Source organism: Heterocephalus glaber, unplaced genomic scaffold (genome assembly GCF_053883595.1).
Source record: "Heterocephalus glaber isolate CG9 unplaced genomic scaffold, H.glaber_assembly_v1.0 deba00000621, whole genome shotgun sequence".
In the NCBI taxonomy this organism is placed as follows: Eukaryota; Metazoa; Chordata; class Mammalia; order Rodentia; family Bathyergidae; genus Heterocephalus; species Heterocephalus glaber.
Genome location: NW_028258153.1, coordinates 34,651,165 through 34,667,864, shown reverse-complemented (window position 1 = coordinate 34,667,864; position 16,700 = coordinate 34,651,165). Strand labels below are relative to the sequence as shown.

Sequence of the window (16,700 nt, the reverse complement as noted above, 5' to 3'; positions counted from 1 at the left end):
TGAGGAGTCTGTCCTCCCACTGCCTGGGTGACAGAGACCTTATCTCTGGTGTGAGAAACCCCATTCCTGTCTTTTCTATCAAAAATATAAACAAGAGAGTGTCTCCTTAAATTCTAGTTGACTCTAGGCTGCCTCTCCCTTTATGTTTGAGCACACTGAGTTTCAGATAATGTTTGCTCAGTTTGGATTCTGGGAGCATAGGTGATGGTCAAAGATAACCTATCAAGAGCCAAAGACTTTCTGTCTGCCATCTTCCTCTCCTTATCAATCTTGCCCAGTAACCCTTCAGGTCCTTCCTTCATGCCACTTAAACTAGTCAATCAGGATAGATTATGAACCTTCAACCCAGCCAGCCAATGGGGGCAAAGTTCAGCTGCTTAACACATATTAGGGATAAAAAAAAAAGCCTGCTGTGGCATCTCTGCATGCCTGCTACTTCATGCTAGGGTGTGCTTGCACCATTCTGCAGAAGTAAAACCTTGCCTTGTGATTTCTTGCTTGAATGCTTTATTATCTGCACCAAAAAATTGGGTCTGGAGTTGTATTCCCAACAATTTGGTGTCCAACACGGGGCCTAAGCCCATTAAGGGGGGGGGGCTCCCACCAGGAGGAGATGCACCTCATAGCCTTGTTGCCGTGGCCTCCAGGAGGAGAACCCTGGCCTTGTGGGCTGAGGGTCCAATAAAGACTCCTTGACAATGTGAAAAGGACCTGGAAGGCAAGGGCTGCAGCAACCAGGCAACTTTGTGCACAGACCAGAGTAAAAAAAGTCTTGGGGGTGACTGAGTATTGCTTTGATGGTCAGGTATTCTATCTCTGTCCCAGGACAATCTCAAGTGAGATCAGCAATTTTGGATGAAATTGAAAATAACTGATGGCAAGACATCTCAGCTCATGCCAGAGATTGAGCCTAGAACTGGGACAGACAGAATGGTAAATAAAGGTGCCTCTCAGTCAGGAAAAGTGAAGAAACCAAGGGGCTCAGGGAACAAAATATGCCCTGATAGTTACCTCAGACTGATAATAAGGAATTGGGGTCACAACCCACTAATGAAAACAAAAACATGTCCTAAATGTAAAAAAAAATAAATAAAGCAAACAAAAACAAAACAAGGATATCATTGGGCCAACCTATGCCACTCCAAATTTAATATTAAAGGAATTCAAAAAGCATAAAAGGGAGCTGAGGTGCCCTCCTCAGCCTGTCGGCCCCACTCAGCTGTCCAGGGCAGGGACTGCCAAGGCAACGTTGGTCAAAATGGTTTCAATCCCAGAATACTATGAAGGAAAGAATATTCTTCTGGCAAGAGCTACTGGTTTTCTAGGAAAGGTGCTTCTGGAAATGTTGCTGAGGCCTTGTCCTAAGGTGAATTCAGTGTATGTTTTGGTGAGGTATAGAGCTGGACAGACACCCCAGGAGTGAGTGGAAGTTCTTAGTGGCAAGCTCTTTGACAGATTAAGAGATGAAAATCCAGATTTTAGAGAGAAAATTGTAACGATCAACAGTGGCCCCATCCCGTGCTCTCCTCCACAGGTCAGCCAAACAGCATGAAGCTCCTTGGCCGTGTCCTGGTTCTAGCCCATGCCACAGTGAGGTCCCAGGCATGGCTTGGAGCCCCACCCCCATCCAGAGCACCACTCAGCTGCTTGGGGGCCTGCAAGACCCAGTTCCATTCACACACACACACCCCCCGCAACTCTCCTGCACTTCTGCTACCTGGTTCCACACTTCAGAGGCACAGGGGATTATACTACACATAGTTAAATATGATAGATTAATAACTACCACAAATTGTCATTTTCTAAGCTGCGTTTGATGCTATGGTATTGCTGATTGTATCATTTGGTCTAACATGTTGTGATTGATCTAATCAGTTTTCCTTCCTGGTATAAGGAAAATAAAATAGCCTCAGAATCATTAGGGCCTCAAAACCTAAACACAAGCCATATCTGGAAGACACCTCTGAAAAGCAAGCATTCCACAAATGTTTTAAAAACAAGCAACAAAGATACCTACATTAAGCAATTTTGAAATATCAACCCAGAAATTAAACCAAGGACAGTACCAAAAACAAAAATGAGAAGACATTTAAGCAAGCCACAAATTCAGGCTTCCATGCCAAAAAAAGGAAATTCTGGGGGCAATGAGGTGGAAAGGTCTGATAATCAACCTCCTGGACACCCTGCACTGATAGCACAGGAAGTAACAAAGCAGATGCATGAGGCTCTAGAAAAATTCAAAACAGAAATAATCTCCCAGACAAATACAGACATGGTGAGAGTGAAAGACATGATTAGAGGCTCTAGAGCAGAAACAGATAAGAAAATAGATGAGATCAGAAACATGCTGGAAGCCATGAATGCTCAGGATAAGAAAGAAATGGAGGAGCTGGGGATTTAGCTCAGTGGTTCCATCGTCTGCCTTGAAAGCTCAAGGACCTGAGTTCGATCCCCGGTACCCCCAACAAAAAAAAAGAAAGAAATGGAAAACATGATCACCCAACATAAGAAAGAAATGGAATCCATGAAACAGATTCAAGCAGATATTCAGGAGATTAAAAACTCCATTGAAGGAGGCACGTGGAAGATGCCGAATCACACTGCTGCAGACAGGCAGGTCTGCCCACACCCTGCTGAGGTCCCCAGTCGCATGGAACACACTCTGAATCAGCCCTCTGCAGACAGGCAGGTCTGTGCATGCCCTACCGAGGTCCTGAGTCACGCGGAAGACACCGAATCAGCCCACTGCAGACAGGCAGCCACCTGATTCCACATTACAAAGGCACAGAGGACACCAGACCACCAGATCAAAGTACTGAGTCCCACTGTTCCCAGCCCAGAGGTAGGGGCTTCTGAGCCATTGTCCCACTGCTCCTGGTCCAGAGGAAGGGGCTTCCCGGTCACCATCCCTCAAGCTGCTCCCAGCCCAGAGGAAAGGGCTTTTGGGCCACCTTCTGTCCTGCTGCTCCTGGCCCAGAGGAAGGGGCTTCCGGGCCACCATCTCTCCCACTGCTCCCGGCCCAGTGGGAGGGGCTTCTGAGCAACCATCCCACTGCTCCTGGTCCAGAGGAAGGGACTTCCCGGACACCATCCCTCCAGCTGCTCCCAGCCCACAGGAACGGGCTTTTGGGTCACCATCCCTACCGCTGCTCCTGGCCCCTGTCCCACCTCACCCAGCTCAGAGGAGGTAATCCGTGCAGGCGCTAACAGCCCCCCGCCCCAGTCAAAATGAGAAAGCACATAAATAAGTCTCAAAACTAGACTTCCAGATCACCTACAGCAACCCCAAAGGGAAATGAGATGGAACATTCCGATACTCAACCACCTGGACCCACTGAACTGGCAACAAAAGGGGATCTGGAAAAAATGAAATCAGAAATAATTTCTCAGATAACAGGAGAAATTGTGCCCCTAGTGCAAGACACGATTAATAAATCTAGAGAGGAGCTGAGGAACATGATGGCATCCCAACATAAGAAACAAATGGAATCCATAAAACAGATGCAAATAGAATTCCAGGACATGAAAAACTCCATTAATGTCTACACAGCAGAATGAGCCAGTGTAAGGACAGAGTTGCAGATATAGAAGATAAGATTGCAATTAGTGACCAGGAAAAGAAAAATTGCTGTAAAATTATAAGGGAACATGAGAAATCAATCCAGTAGCTGCTAGATGATGCAAAAAAAGAATAACATAAGACTGATTGGGCTCAATGAAGAAACAGGAGAGAGTGCAGATGACATAAAACATCTCTTCACAGAAATAATGGCAGAAAAATTCCCAAGCAGGGGAAAAGAGCTTGACATACAGATACATGAGGCATAGAGGACTCCAAATAGCCTTGATCAAAAAAAATCTACACATAGGCATATAATTGTTAAGATTCCAGAAACACAACAGAACAAAGTTCTCCAAGCAGTCAGAGAAAAGAAACAAATCGAATACAAAGGAAAGCCCATCAGAATCACAGCAGACTTCTCAACACAAACCATCAAGGCAAGAAGAGCTTGGAATGACATATTCCAAGCCCTAAAAGAAAACAACCTCCAACCCAGATTGATGTACCCTGCAAAACTATCTTTCAAAATGGATGGAGAAATAAGATACTTTCATGACAAAGAGCACCTTAGGAACTTCGTGAATACCAAACCAGCACTCCAAAGAATTTTACACAATAGCCTAGGAACAGACATTGAGGATCACAACCCCAGGAAGCAAAGCAGAATGAACCCATCTGGCATGACAAGAAATTAAATGTAAATGGGGAGAACCCAACAAAAAGAAAAAGTCATGGCAATGACAAGTCAATACATTTCAGTTATAACCATCAATGTTAATGGTCTCAATTCACCAATCAAAAGAAATAGACTGGCAGAATGGGTCAAGAAGCAAAATCCAACAATATGCTGCATACAAGAAACACACTTAATTCAAAAGGAAACTCATAGACTGAAAGTTAATGGGTGCAAAACAATACTCCATGCAACGGAAACCCCCCAAAAAAGGAGGAGTAGCTATTCTCTTTGCAGATCAAGTAGATTTCAAACCAACACTGATGAAGAGAGATGAAGAAGGACACTACATCCTTGTAAAGGGAAGAATCCAAAAGGAAGAGATGACAAACATAAATATCTATGCACCAAACACTAGTGCACCCAACTGTATAAAACAAATACTAACAGACATGAAAAGTCATATATGCACTAATACAATTGTAGTGGGGGACCTCAATACCCCACTGTCACAAATAGATAGATCAACTAGATTAAAAATAAGGAATGAAATATTAGAACGCAATCAAACTCTTGAACAAATGAACTTAACAGATGTTTACAGAGTCTTCCACCCCCCAAAATCAGAATACACATTCTTCTCAGCTGCACATGGGTCATTCTCCAAAATAGACCACATACTCACACATAGAACATGTTTAAGTAAGTGCAAAGGAATTGAAGTTATCCCCTGTTTATAATCAGACCATAGTGCAATGAAATTGGAGATCCATAGCAAAAGAAACTCAAAACATTTCATAAACACATGGAAATTGAACAACACACTTCTGAATAACCAATAGGTCACAGAGGAAATTAAAGAAGAAATCAGACAGTTCCTTCAATTAAATGACAATGACAATACAACACATCGGAATCTATGGCACACAATGAAAGCAGTCTTACGAGGGAAATTCATAGCAGTGAATATGCATATTAGGAAAACAGAATGAGCCCAATTAAACAACCTGATGCTGAACCTCAAGCTTCTAGAAAAAGAAGAGCAGGACAACCCCAAAGCTCATACAAGGGAAGAAATTATAAAGATCAGAGGAGAAATCAATGCAATGGAGACTAAGAGAATGATACAAAAAATCAATGAAGCCAAGAGTTGGTTCTTCGAAAGAATCAACAAAATTGACAAACCTTTATCCAACCTTATCAGAAAAAGGAAAGAAAAGGCCCAAATCCATGCAATTAGGAATGAAAAGGGTGAAACTACAACAGACCCCTCAGAAATCCAGAGGATCATCAATACCTACTTCCAGAACCTACACGCCAATAAGATGGACAGCACAGAAGAAATGGAAAGATTCCTAGATACATATGAATTACCAAAGTTGAACGAAGAAGACCTAAAAATTCTGAACAACCCAGTATCAACCAATGAAATGGAAAATGTAATTAAAAACTTATCAACTGAGAAAAGCCTGGGCCCTGATGGCTTCACTGCTGAATTCTACAAGACATTTAGAGAGGAACTGCTGCCACTACTGTTTAAACTCTTCAATGAAATTGAAAGGGAAGCAATACTCCCAAATTCATTCCTGGAAGCAAGCATCACCTTGATCCCCAAAGCAGAGAAAGACCCAACTGAAAAAGAGAACTATAGGCCAATCTCACTAATGAACATAGATGGAAAAATCCTCAATAAGATAATGGCAAATAGAATGTAGAAGATCATCAAGAAGATCATACACCCTGATCAAGTGGGATTCATCCCAGGGATGTAGGGATGGTTCAATATACAAAAATCAATTAATGTAATACACTATATCAATGGAGCCAAGGACAAAAACCATATGATTATCTCCATAGACCCAGAAAAAGCATTTGACAAAATCCAACATGCATTTATGATAAAAACCCTACAAAAAAATTGGAATAGATAGTCTCTACCTCAAACTGATAGAAGCCATCTATGAAAAACCAACAGCCAATATCATACTAAATGGTCAAAAACTGATATCCTTCACACTAAAATCAGGAACAAGACAAGGATGTCCACTATCACCACTCTTGTTCAGTATAGTTCTGGAAACATTAGCCAGGGAAATTAGGCAAGAGAAAGAAATAAAAGGAATAAATATAGGTAATGAAGAAGTCAAATTGTCATTATTTGCAGATGACATGATACTCTATATAGAAGACCCCAAGAACTCCACCAAAAGTCTTCTAGACTTAATAACCAAATTCGGTCAAGTAGTTGGATACAAGGTCAACACACAAAAATCAATAGCTTTCCTCTACACGAATTACAGACTCACTGAGAGAGAAATAGGGCAAATAATTCCTTTCACAATAGCATCCAAAAAACTGAAATAACTAGGAATCAACCTAACCAAACAAATCAAAGACTCTTCTCTGAAAACTATGGCACTCTGAAAAGAGAGATTGAAGATGATATCAGAAAATGGACAAACATCCCCTGCTCCTGGGTAGGAGGGATTAATATAGTGAAAATGGCCATACTTCCAAAACTGCTATATAGATTGAACGCAATTCCAATTGAGATCCCAGCAGCATACTTCATAGACCTCGAGAAAACAATCCAAAAATTCATTTGGAACAAGAAGAGACCCAGAATAGCAAAAGCAATTCTGAGCAGCAGAGACATGGCAGGGGGTATCACAATCCCCAACCTGCAACTCTACTACAAAGCTACTGTGATAAAAACAGCATGGTACTGGCAAAGAAACAGGCTTGAGGACCAGTGGAACAGATTAGAAGATGCAGAAACAACACCAGACACACTCAGCCATCTCACCTTTGACAAAGGAACCAAACACCCTCACTGGAGGAAAGATAGCCTCTTTAATAAATGGTGCTGGAAAAATTGGGCTTCAACTTGTCAAAGATTGAAACTAGACCTGTATCTCTCACCATGCACCAAACTAAAATCAAAATGGATTAAAGATCTAAATATTAAAATAGAAACTCTGAACCAGTTGGAACAGAGGTTAGGGAGAACCCTTGAAGACATCGGTGTAGGAAAAGATTTTATGAACAAAACCTCAGTTGCCCGTGAACTAGCACAAACAATCAACAAATGGGATCTCTTCTTATTAAAAGGCTTCTGCACAGCAAGAGAAACCACCAGCAGTGTGAAGAGACAACCCACAATGTGGGAAAAAATCTTCACCTGCTCTTCCTCAGACAAAGGTCTACTATCTCGAATCTATAAAGAACTTAAAAAGATCAGACCTCCCAAATTTAAAGACCCAATCCAAAAATGGGCATCTGAAATGAACAGACATTTCTCAGACAAAGAAGTAGAAATAGCAAATAAATACATGAAAAAATGTTCAACATCGCTTACTGGTCATTCGAGAGATACAAATGAAACAATGCTGAAATTCCACTTCACTCCAGAAAGAATGGCTGCTATCATGAAATCAACCAATAACAAATGCTGGTGGGGATATGGGGAAAGAGGAAGCCTGCTCCACTGCTGGTGGGAGTGTAGACTGGTGCAACCACTGTGGAAATCAGTATGGAGATACCTCAAAGAACTAGGACTGGAAGTCCCATTTGACCCTGCTATTCCACTGCTGGGGATCTTCCCAAAAGAATTACAAGAATCATACCACAGTGATATATGTGCACCCATGTTCATAGCAGCCCAGTTTGTAATATCTAAAACTTGGAAACAGCCCAAATGCCCATCAACTGGAGACTGGATCAAGAAAATGTGGGTTTTTTATAAAATGGAGTACTGCTCGGCCATAAAAAATGAGAAATTAGAGACATTTATAGCTAAGTGGATGCACATTGAGGCAATACTCTTAAGTGAAATAAATAGGACACACATGTGTAAATACCAAATAGTTTCTCTGGTGTGAGAAACTGAAAGTGTAAATAAGGACTAAATGTATAATAGGTCATGTGAAATAGGAAGAAAAGAGGCAAAGGGGAAGGAAGTGGGAGGGCTAGGGGAAAGGATAGAAGGGAATGGGATTAATATGGGAAGATGGAAAAATAGGAACAAAATCTTTGTAAATAGGGAGGACTGGAGGGGTTGAAGGGAGGGCTGGGCAAGGGTGAAAAATAAGAACCAAGAGAGACTATGTAAAGGTGGAAATTTCCAATGATGAATGTCATTATATTGTATACCTAAAATGTACCAATGATTAGAATGAATAATCGATAATGTAAAATTGGAAGAAAAGGTCCAAATTTGTAGGGGTAGTGGGGGGGGCAGGGGAAAGGAAAGAATTGAAAGGAAAAATGATGAGAAATGGAAAAAATGGAAATAAAGTCTTTGTAAATAGGGAAGGGTGGAGGGGGTGAAGGGAGGGCTAGGAATGGGGAAAAAATAAGAACCAAGATGCATTTTATAAAGGTACAATTCCCAATAAGAAATGTAATTGTGTTGTATACCTACAATGTACCAATAAAAGAATTTATTACAAAAAAAAAACTCCATTGAAAGCATGCAGAGCAGACTAAGAATCTGAAGACAGAGTATCAGATATACAAGACAGGATTGCAGTTAAGGACCATGAAATCAGAGATTTCTTAAAGATGGTAAGGGACCATGAGAAATCAATCCAACAGCTGCTAGATGATGCAAAGAAGAATAACATATGACTCATAGGACTCCACAAAAAAACAGGAGAAAGTACAATTGACATAAGAAAACTGTTCACAGAAGTAATAGTAGAAAACTTCCCAGACAGCGGTAGAGAATTGGACACACAGATAAATGAGGCATATAGAACTCCAACTAGCCATGACTGAAGAAAATCTACACCTAGATATATAATAGTCAAGATCCCAGAAACTCAACAGAAGAACAAAATTCTACAGGCAGTTAGAGAAAAGAAACAAATCACCTACAAAGGAAAGCCCATCAGAATCATGGCAGATTTCTCAACACAAACCCTCAAATCAAGGAGAGCCTGGAGTGAAGTATTTCAAGCACTAAAAGACCTTCAAACCTAGACTGTTGTATCTGGCAAAATTATCTTTCAAAATCAATGGGGAAATTATATACTTCCACAACAAAGAACACATGAGAAATTTTATGAACACCAAACCAGCACTCCAAACAATTTTATGCAATATCCTAGAAAAAGACAATGAAGGTAACAACTCCATGAGAGCCAACAGAGAGAAGACACCATGCAAGATAAGACACTAAAGGGAAAGGGGGAAAAATAAGAAATAAAAGAGCCAAAAACAATAAAACATCATGGTAAGGATGAGTCACTATCTCTCAGTTATAACTATCAATGTTAATGGCCTCAATTCACCAATCAAAAGAAATAGACTGACAGAAAGGATTAAGAAGCAAAACCCAGCAATATGCTGTGTACAAGAGACATACCTAACTCAAAAGGAAATTCATAGACTGAAAGTAAAAGGATGGAAAACAGTTTTCCATGTGACAGGAACCCAGAAAAAAGCAGGGGTAGCATTCTTATTTGCAGTCAAAGTAGATTTCAAACCAAAACTAATTAAAAGAGACAAAGACGGTCACTACATACTTGTGAAGGGAACAATCCAAGAGGAAGAAATGGCAATCCTAAATATTTATGCATGAAATGTGAATGCCCCCAACTATATAAAACAAATATTAATGGACATGAAAAATCAAATAAGCAATGACATAACTGTAGTGGGGGACCTCAACATCCCTCTATCACAAATAGACAGATCAACTAGAAAAAAAAAATTAACAATGAAATTTTAGAACTGAACCAAGCTATTGAACAAATGGACTTAATAGATGTTTACAGAGTGTTACACCCCACAAAATCAGAATACACATTCTTTACAGCTGCACATGGGTCATTCTCCAAAATAGATCACATGCTAGCTCATAAGGCATATTTAAGTACATGTAAAAGAATTGAAGTTCTCCCCTGTATTTTATCAAACCATAGTGGAATAAAATTGGAGATCAATAACATAAGAAACCACAAAACACCCACAAACACATGGAAATTGAACAACACCCTCCTGAACAACCAATGGGTGACAGAGTAAATTAAAGAAGAAATTAGACAGTTTCTACAAGTAAATGATAATGCCAGTACAACATACAGGAATCTGTGGGACACAATGAAAGCAGTTCTATGAGGGAAATTCATAGCAGTGAATGTCCATATTAGGGTAACAGAAAGAACAGTTTAATAACCTAATGAAGAACCTCAAGGCCCTAGAAAAAGAAGAGCGTAACAAACCCAAAGCTCATACAAGAAAGGAATTTATAAAGATCCAAGCAGAAATCAATTCAATGGAGACTAAGAGAACAATACAAAAAAAAAAATCAATGAATTGAAGAGCTGGTTTTTTAAAAGAATAAATAAAATTGATAAACCTTTAGCCAATCTTATCAAAAAAAGGAAAGAAAAGGCACAAATCCATTCAATTAAGAATGAAAATGGTGAAGCCACAATAGATCCAGTAGAAATCCAGAGGATCGTCAATACCTACTTTGAGAACTTGTGCTCTAATAAAATGGAAAGCACAGAAGAAATGGACAGATTCCTAGATACATATGAATTGTCAAAGTTAAATGAAGAAGATATAGAAATTCTAAATACCTCAGTAACAATGAGTGAAATTGAAAATGTAATAAAAAACTTACCAACAAAGAAAAGCCCAGGTCCTGATGGCCTCACTGCTGAATTCTACAAGATATTTAAAGAAGAACTATTGTCATTACTCTTTAAACTCATCAAGGAAATTGAAAGGGAAGGAATGCTTCCAAATTCATTCCTGGAAGCAAGTGTTACTTTGATTCCAAAACCAGGGAAAGACCCAATCCAAAAAGAGAACTACAGACCAATCTCCTTAATGAACATAGATGCAAAACTCCTCAACAAGTTACTGGCAAACAGAATACAGAGGGTCATCAAGAAGATCATACAGCCTGACCAAGTCGGATTCATCCCAGGGATGCAAGGATGGTTCCACATAGGTAAATCAATAAATGTAATAAATTATATTAACAGAGTCAAGGACAAAAACCACATGATCATCTCAATACATGCAGAAAAGGCATTTGACAAAATCCAACATGCATTCATGATAAAAACCCTACAGAAATTGGAATAGAAGGTCTTTATCTCAAGCTTATTAAGGCTATCTATGAAAAACCAACAGCCAACATCATACTAAATGGTCAAAAACTGAAAACTTTTACACTAAAATCAGGAACAAGACAAGGATGACTACTATCACCACTCCTGTTCAATATTGTTCTGGAAACATTAGCCATAGCAATTAGAAAAGAGAAAGAAATCAAAGGAACAGAGATAGGAAAGGAAGAAGTGAAACTGTCATTATTTGCTGATGATATGATACTTTACAAAGAAGACCCAAAAAACTCCATCAAAAGTCTCAATTCAATGCAATGCCGATTGAAATTCCAACAATATACTTCACAGAACTAGGGAAAACAATCCAAAAATTCATTTGAAAACAGAAGAAACCCAGAATAGCAAAAGTATTTCTGGGTAACAGAGACATGGCTGGGGATCTCACAATCCCCAACTTGAAACTATATTACAAAGCTACTGTGATAAAAACAGCATGGCACTGGCAAAGAAACAGACCTGAAGATCAGTGGAATAGATTAGAAGATGCAGAAACAACTCTGGACATACTCAGCCACCTCATCTTTGACAAAGGAGCCAACCACCCTCATTGGAGGAAAGATAGCCTGTTCAATAAATGGTGTTGGAAAAACTGGATTTCAACCTGCTAATGATTAAAACTAGACCCATACCTATCACCAGGCACTAAATTAAGATCAAAGTGAATTAAAGAGCTAAATATTAAGACAGAAACACTAAACTTGCTGGAAGATAAGTTAGGTAGAACTCTCATTGATATTAGCATAGGAAAAGACTGTATGAACAAATCTTCAGTAGCACGGGAGCTAACACAAAGAATCAATAACTGGGATCTCATTGTATTAAAAATCTTCTACACTGCAAGAGAAACTACCAACAAAGCTAAGAGACAACCTACAATATGGGAAGAAATTTTTAGCAGCTGTACCTCAGACAAAGGACTACTACCGAGAATATATAAAGAATTGAAAAAATCAGAACCCCCAAATTCAAAGACCCAATTCAAAAATGGGCATCTGAAATGAACAGACATTTCTCAGGCAAAGAAGTAAAAACAGCAAATAAATATGTGAAAATATGTTCAACATCACTGGTCATTCGAGAGATCCAGATGAAAACAACACTGAGATTTCACCTCACCACACAAAGAATGGCTGCTATCAAGAAATCAACCAATATCAAATGCTGGTGGGGGTATGGAGAGAAAGAAACCCTTGTCCATTGTTGGTGGGAGTGCAGACTGGTGCAACCACTGTGGAAATCAGTATGGAGATACCTCAAACAACTAGGACTAGAGGTCCCATTTGACCCAGCTATTCCCCTACTGGGTATCTTCCCCAAGGAATTAAAGGAATCATACCACAGTGATATATGTGCACCTATGTTTATAGCAGCACAGTTTGTAATAGCTAAAGTTTGGAAACAGCCCAAGTGCCCATCAACTGGAAATTGGATAAAGAAGATGTGGGTTTTTTTATAAAATGGAGTACTACTCAGCCGTAAAGAATGAGAAACTAGAGACATTTAAAGCTAAATGGGTGCATATTGAGGCCATACTCTTAAGTGAAATAAATAGGACACACACGTGTAAATACCAAATAGTTTCTCTAGTGTGAGAAACTGAAAGTGTAAATAAGGATGAAAATGATTAAAATGAATAATTGATAATTTGAAATAGGAATAGGTCCAAAGGTGTAGGGGTGACGAGAGGGGAAAGGGAAAGGGAAGAAGGGAAAGGAAAAATTATGAGAAAGAAAAAAAAATGAAAACAAAGTCTATGTAAATAGGGAAGTGTGGAGGAGGTGAAGGCTGCATAGGTAATGGGGGAAAAAATAAGAACTAAGATACATCATGTTCAGGTACAAACACCCAATGATAAATGTAAATGTATTGTATACCTAAAATGTACCAATTAATATATAAATTAAAAGAAAAGATTCAACATTGAACTCAACCAGCCTAAACTGGCTCTTAGTACAGAAGATAAAGAAGTCATCATAGATTTTACCAATATTATATTCCACTGTGCAGCTACGGTATGGTTTAATGAAAATTTAAGAGATGCTGTTCAGTTAAATGTGATTGCTACATGACAGCTTATTCTCCTTTCACAACAAATGAAGAATCTGGAAGTGTTCATGCATGTCTCAACAGCACATGTTTACTGAAATCAAAAGCATATTGATGAAGTAGTCTGTTCACCTCCTGTAGATCCCAAGAAGCTGATTGATTCTTTGGAATGGATGGATGATGGTCTAGTAAATGATATCACACCAAAATTAATAGGAGACAGATTTAATACATACATATACACAAAAGCTTTGACAGACTATGTTTTTCAGCAAGAAGGAACAAAGCTAAATGTGGCGATTGTAAGGCCATCTTCAATTGTTGGTGCCAGTTGGAAAGAACCTTTTCCTCGATGGATTGATAACTTCAATGGACCAAGTGGTCTCTTTATTGTGGCAGGGAAAGGAATTCTTTGAACAATGTGTGCCTCCAACAACGCCCTTGAAGATCTTGTTCCTGTAGATGTAGTTGTCAACACAAGTCTTATGGCAGCCTGGTATTCTGGATTTAATAGACCAAGAAACATCATGGTGTGTAATTGTAAAACAGGCAGCACTAATTCTTTCCACTGGGATGAAGTTGAATACCATGTAATTTCCACTTTCAAGAGGAATCCTCTCGAGCAGGCCTTCAGACAGCTCAATGTAAATCTAACTTCCAATCACCTTTTATATCATTACTGGATTGTTGTAAGCCATAAGGCCCCAGCATTCCTGTATATCTACCTCAGGATGACTGAAAGAAGCCCAAGGATGATGAAAACAATAACACGTTTTCACAAAGCTGTGGTGTTTCTTGAATATTTCACAAGTAATTCTTGGGTTTGGAATATTGATAATGTCAATATGTTAATGAATCAACTAAACCCTGAAGATAAAAAGACCTTCAATATTGATGTACAACAATTACTTTGGGCAGAATACATAGAAAACTACTGCATGGGAACTAAGAAATATGTTTTGCATGAAAAAATGTCTGGCCTCCCTGCAGCTAGAAAACATTTGAACAAGTTGTGAAACATATGTTATGGTTTCAATACTATCCTTGTGATCCTGATCTGGCACATTTTTATTGCAAGGTTACAAATGCCAATAAACATCTGGTACTCTGTGGATAGTCTGTGTAACAAGTTTCTGTCATACTTCAGAGCTTCCAGCACTATGAGATATTGAAGACCCAGAATTTTGCATTAGAACATCTGTGCATTTGGTGGTCTAAATGCAGAAAATATAAAATGTACTTATGTTATATCACCTTTTGTCAAGACATTAATCCACCTTAGATCAGTGTGTAGATTAAAACATGGTACATTTTATGTAACATTTTAATGTTTATGCTCATAAAACCTAGCAAGCACAATGTTGTATGCCAGCTCAAATCTGTCTACAAGAGCCACCAATACTATGATTTCACATTTTGATCCATGTAAAGCAAAGGGTAGGATAAAGGCAAGAATAGGGAAATAGAAACATTGACCAGTATAACTGCACAATTCTGGAAAATATTAATTAAAAATGGCTTAACTTATAATTGTAATATTCAGTGCAATAGAAAGAATTTATTTGGACAAAATGCTAGCTAAGTTGATAGATACTTGATCCTTAAATATTTGATTTTTTTTTCCTCAGTTGTAGTGGGTTTTAGTTGTATTAAAACTATAGCCAAACTAGGGCCAGGGATTTAGCTCAGTGGTTTTGCTGCCTGCTGCACAAGTGTAAGGACCCGAGTTCAATCCCTGATTCTAAAAAAAAAAAAAAAAAACTATAGCCAAGCTATTTTTACTTCCTTCTGTAAATTATGTGGGGTATCAAACATGAAAAATATGTTCTCACTTTCCTTTCTCTGATTAAATGCCTGGTACATATCATATTTCTGTAAGTATAATCCATTGCTTTTATAATCAGAAGGCTATATATTAAAGACCGTATTGGATCTAAATGGGTTTGAAAATCTATATCAGTAAAACAATGTTAGCAACAAAAATAGTAGGAATAAACTTTCTTGTCCAAATTTTGATCAAATAAAAATCCTATCAGATTGTGTTCATGTTTTGAAACGAGGATTTCTTGAAACTTTTGTGCTGTGTTCCCTTTATAAATATTGTTTTAGGACTTCAAAAGGCTCATAGGGCATGCCACGGCTCCCAGCCCAGAGGAGACTTCCAGATTGGTGCACCAGAGCTCCCAGGAAGGAGGAGACTTTTGGGTAGGCGCGCCGAGGCTCCCAGCACAGAGGAGGCCTCCAGGTTGGCCCACCATGACTCCCAGGCAGGAGGAAGCTTCCAGGTGAGCATGCTGTGGATCCCAGAAGAGAGCAGGTGAGCCCCGTGGGTGCCAGGAACCGCCCCCCCCGGCATCAAAATGAGAAGACAGGTGAACAAGCCACAGAACCAGACTTCTAGATCACCTACAGCAACCCTAAAGGGAAACGAGATGAACACTGTGATTGTAAATCACCTGGACTCCCTAAACTAGCAAAGAAAAAGGATCTGGAAAAAATGAAATCAGAAATAATTTCTCACATAACAGCAAAGATTTTGGCCATAGTGCAAGACATGAATAATAAAACTAGAGAGGATACAGATAAAAAACATAGAGGAGCTGAGGAACATGATGGGATGCCAACATAGGAAAGAAATGGAATCCATAAAACAGATACAAACAGATTTCCAGGAGGTTACAAACTCCATTGAAGATCTATGCAGCAGAATGAGCCAATGTGAAGACAGAATTTCAGATATAGAAGATAAGATTGCAATTATTGACCAAGAAAAGAAAAAATTCTTTAAAATTTTAAGGGAGCACGAGAAATCTATCCAGCAGCTGCTACACGATGCAAAGAAGAATAACATAAGACTGACTGGAGTCAAAGAAGAAACAGGAGAGAGTGCAGATGACATAAAAAAACTGTTTACAGAAGTAATGGCAGAATAATTCCCAAGTAGGGAGAAAGAATTTGACAAACAGATAGTGGTGAGGGATATAGGACTCCAAATAGCCTTGATAAAAAAAAATCTACACATAGGCATATAATTGTTAAAATTCCAAAAACCCAACAGAAGAACAAAATTCTACAAGTAGTTAGAGAACAGAAACAAATCACATACAAAGGAAAACCAGATGTCTCAGTGCAAACCCTCAAGGCAAGAAGAGACTGGAGTGATGTGTTTCAAGACCTAAAGGAAAACAACCTCCAAACCAGATTGATGTGCCTTGCAAAACTATCTTTCAAAATTGATGGTGAAATAAGATACTTTCATGACAAACAGCAT

General features: G+C 39.0%; 1 pseudogene; it reads left to right on the top strand.

Moving 5' to 3' along the window:
* Positions 1-1,258: 1,258 nt before the first annotated feature.
* On the top strand, positions 1,259-14,601 carry LOC101720425 (fatty acyl-CoA reductase 1-like; annotated as a pseudogene).
* The last annotated feature ends 2,099 nt before the right edge of the window (positions 14,602-16,700 follow it).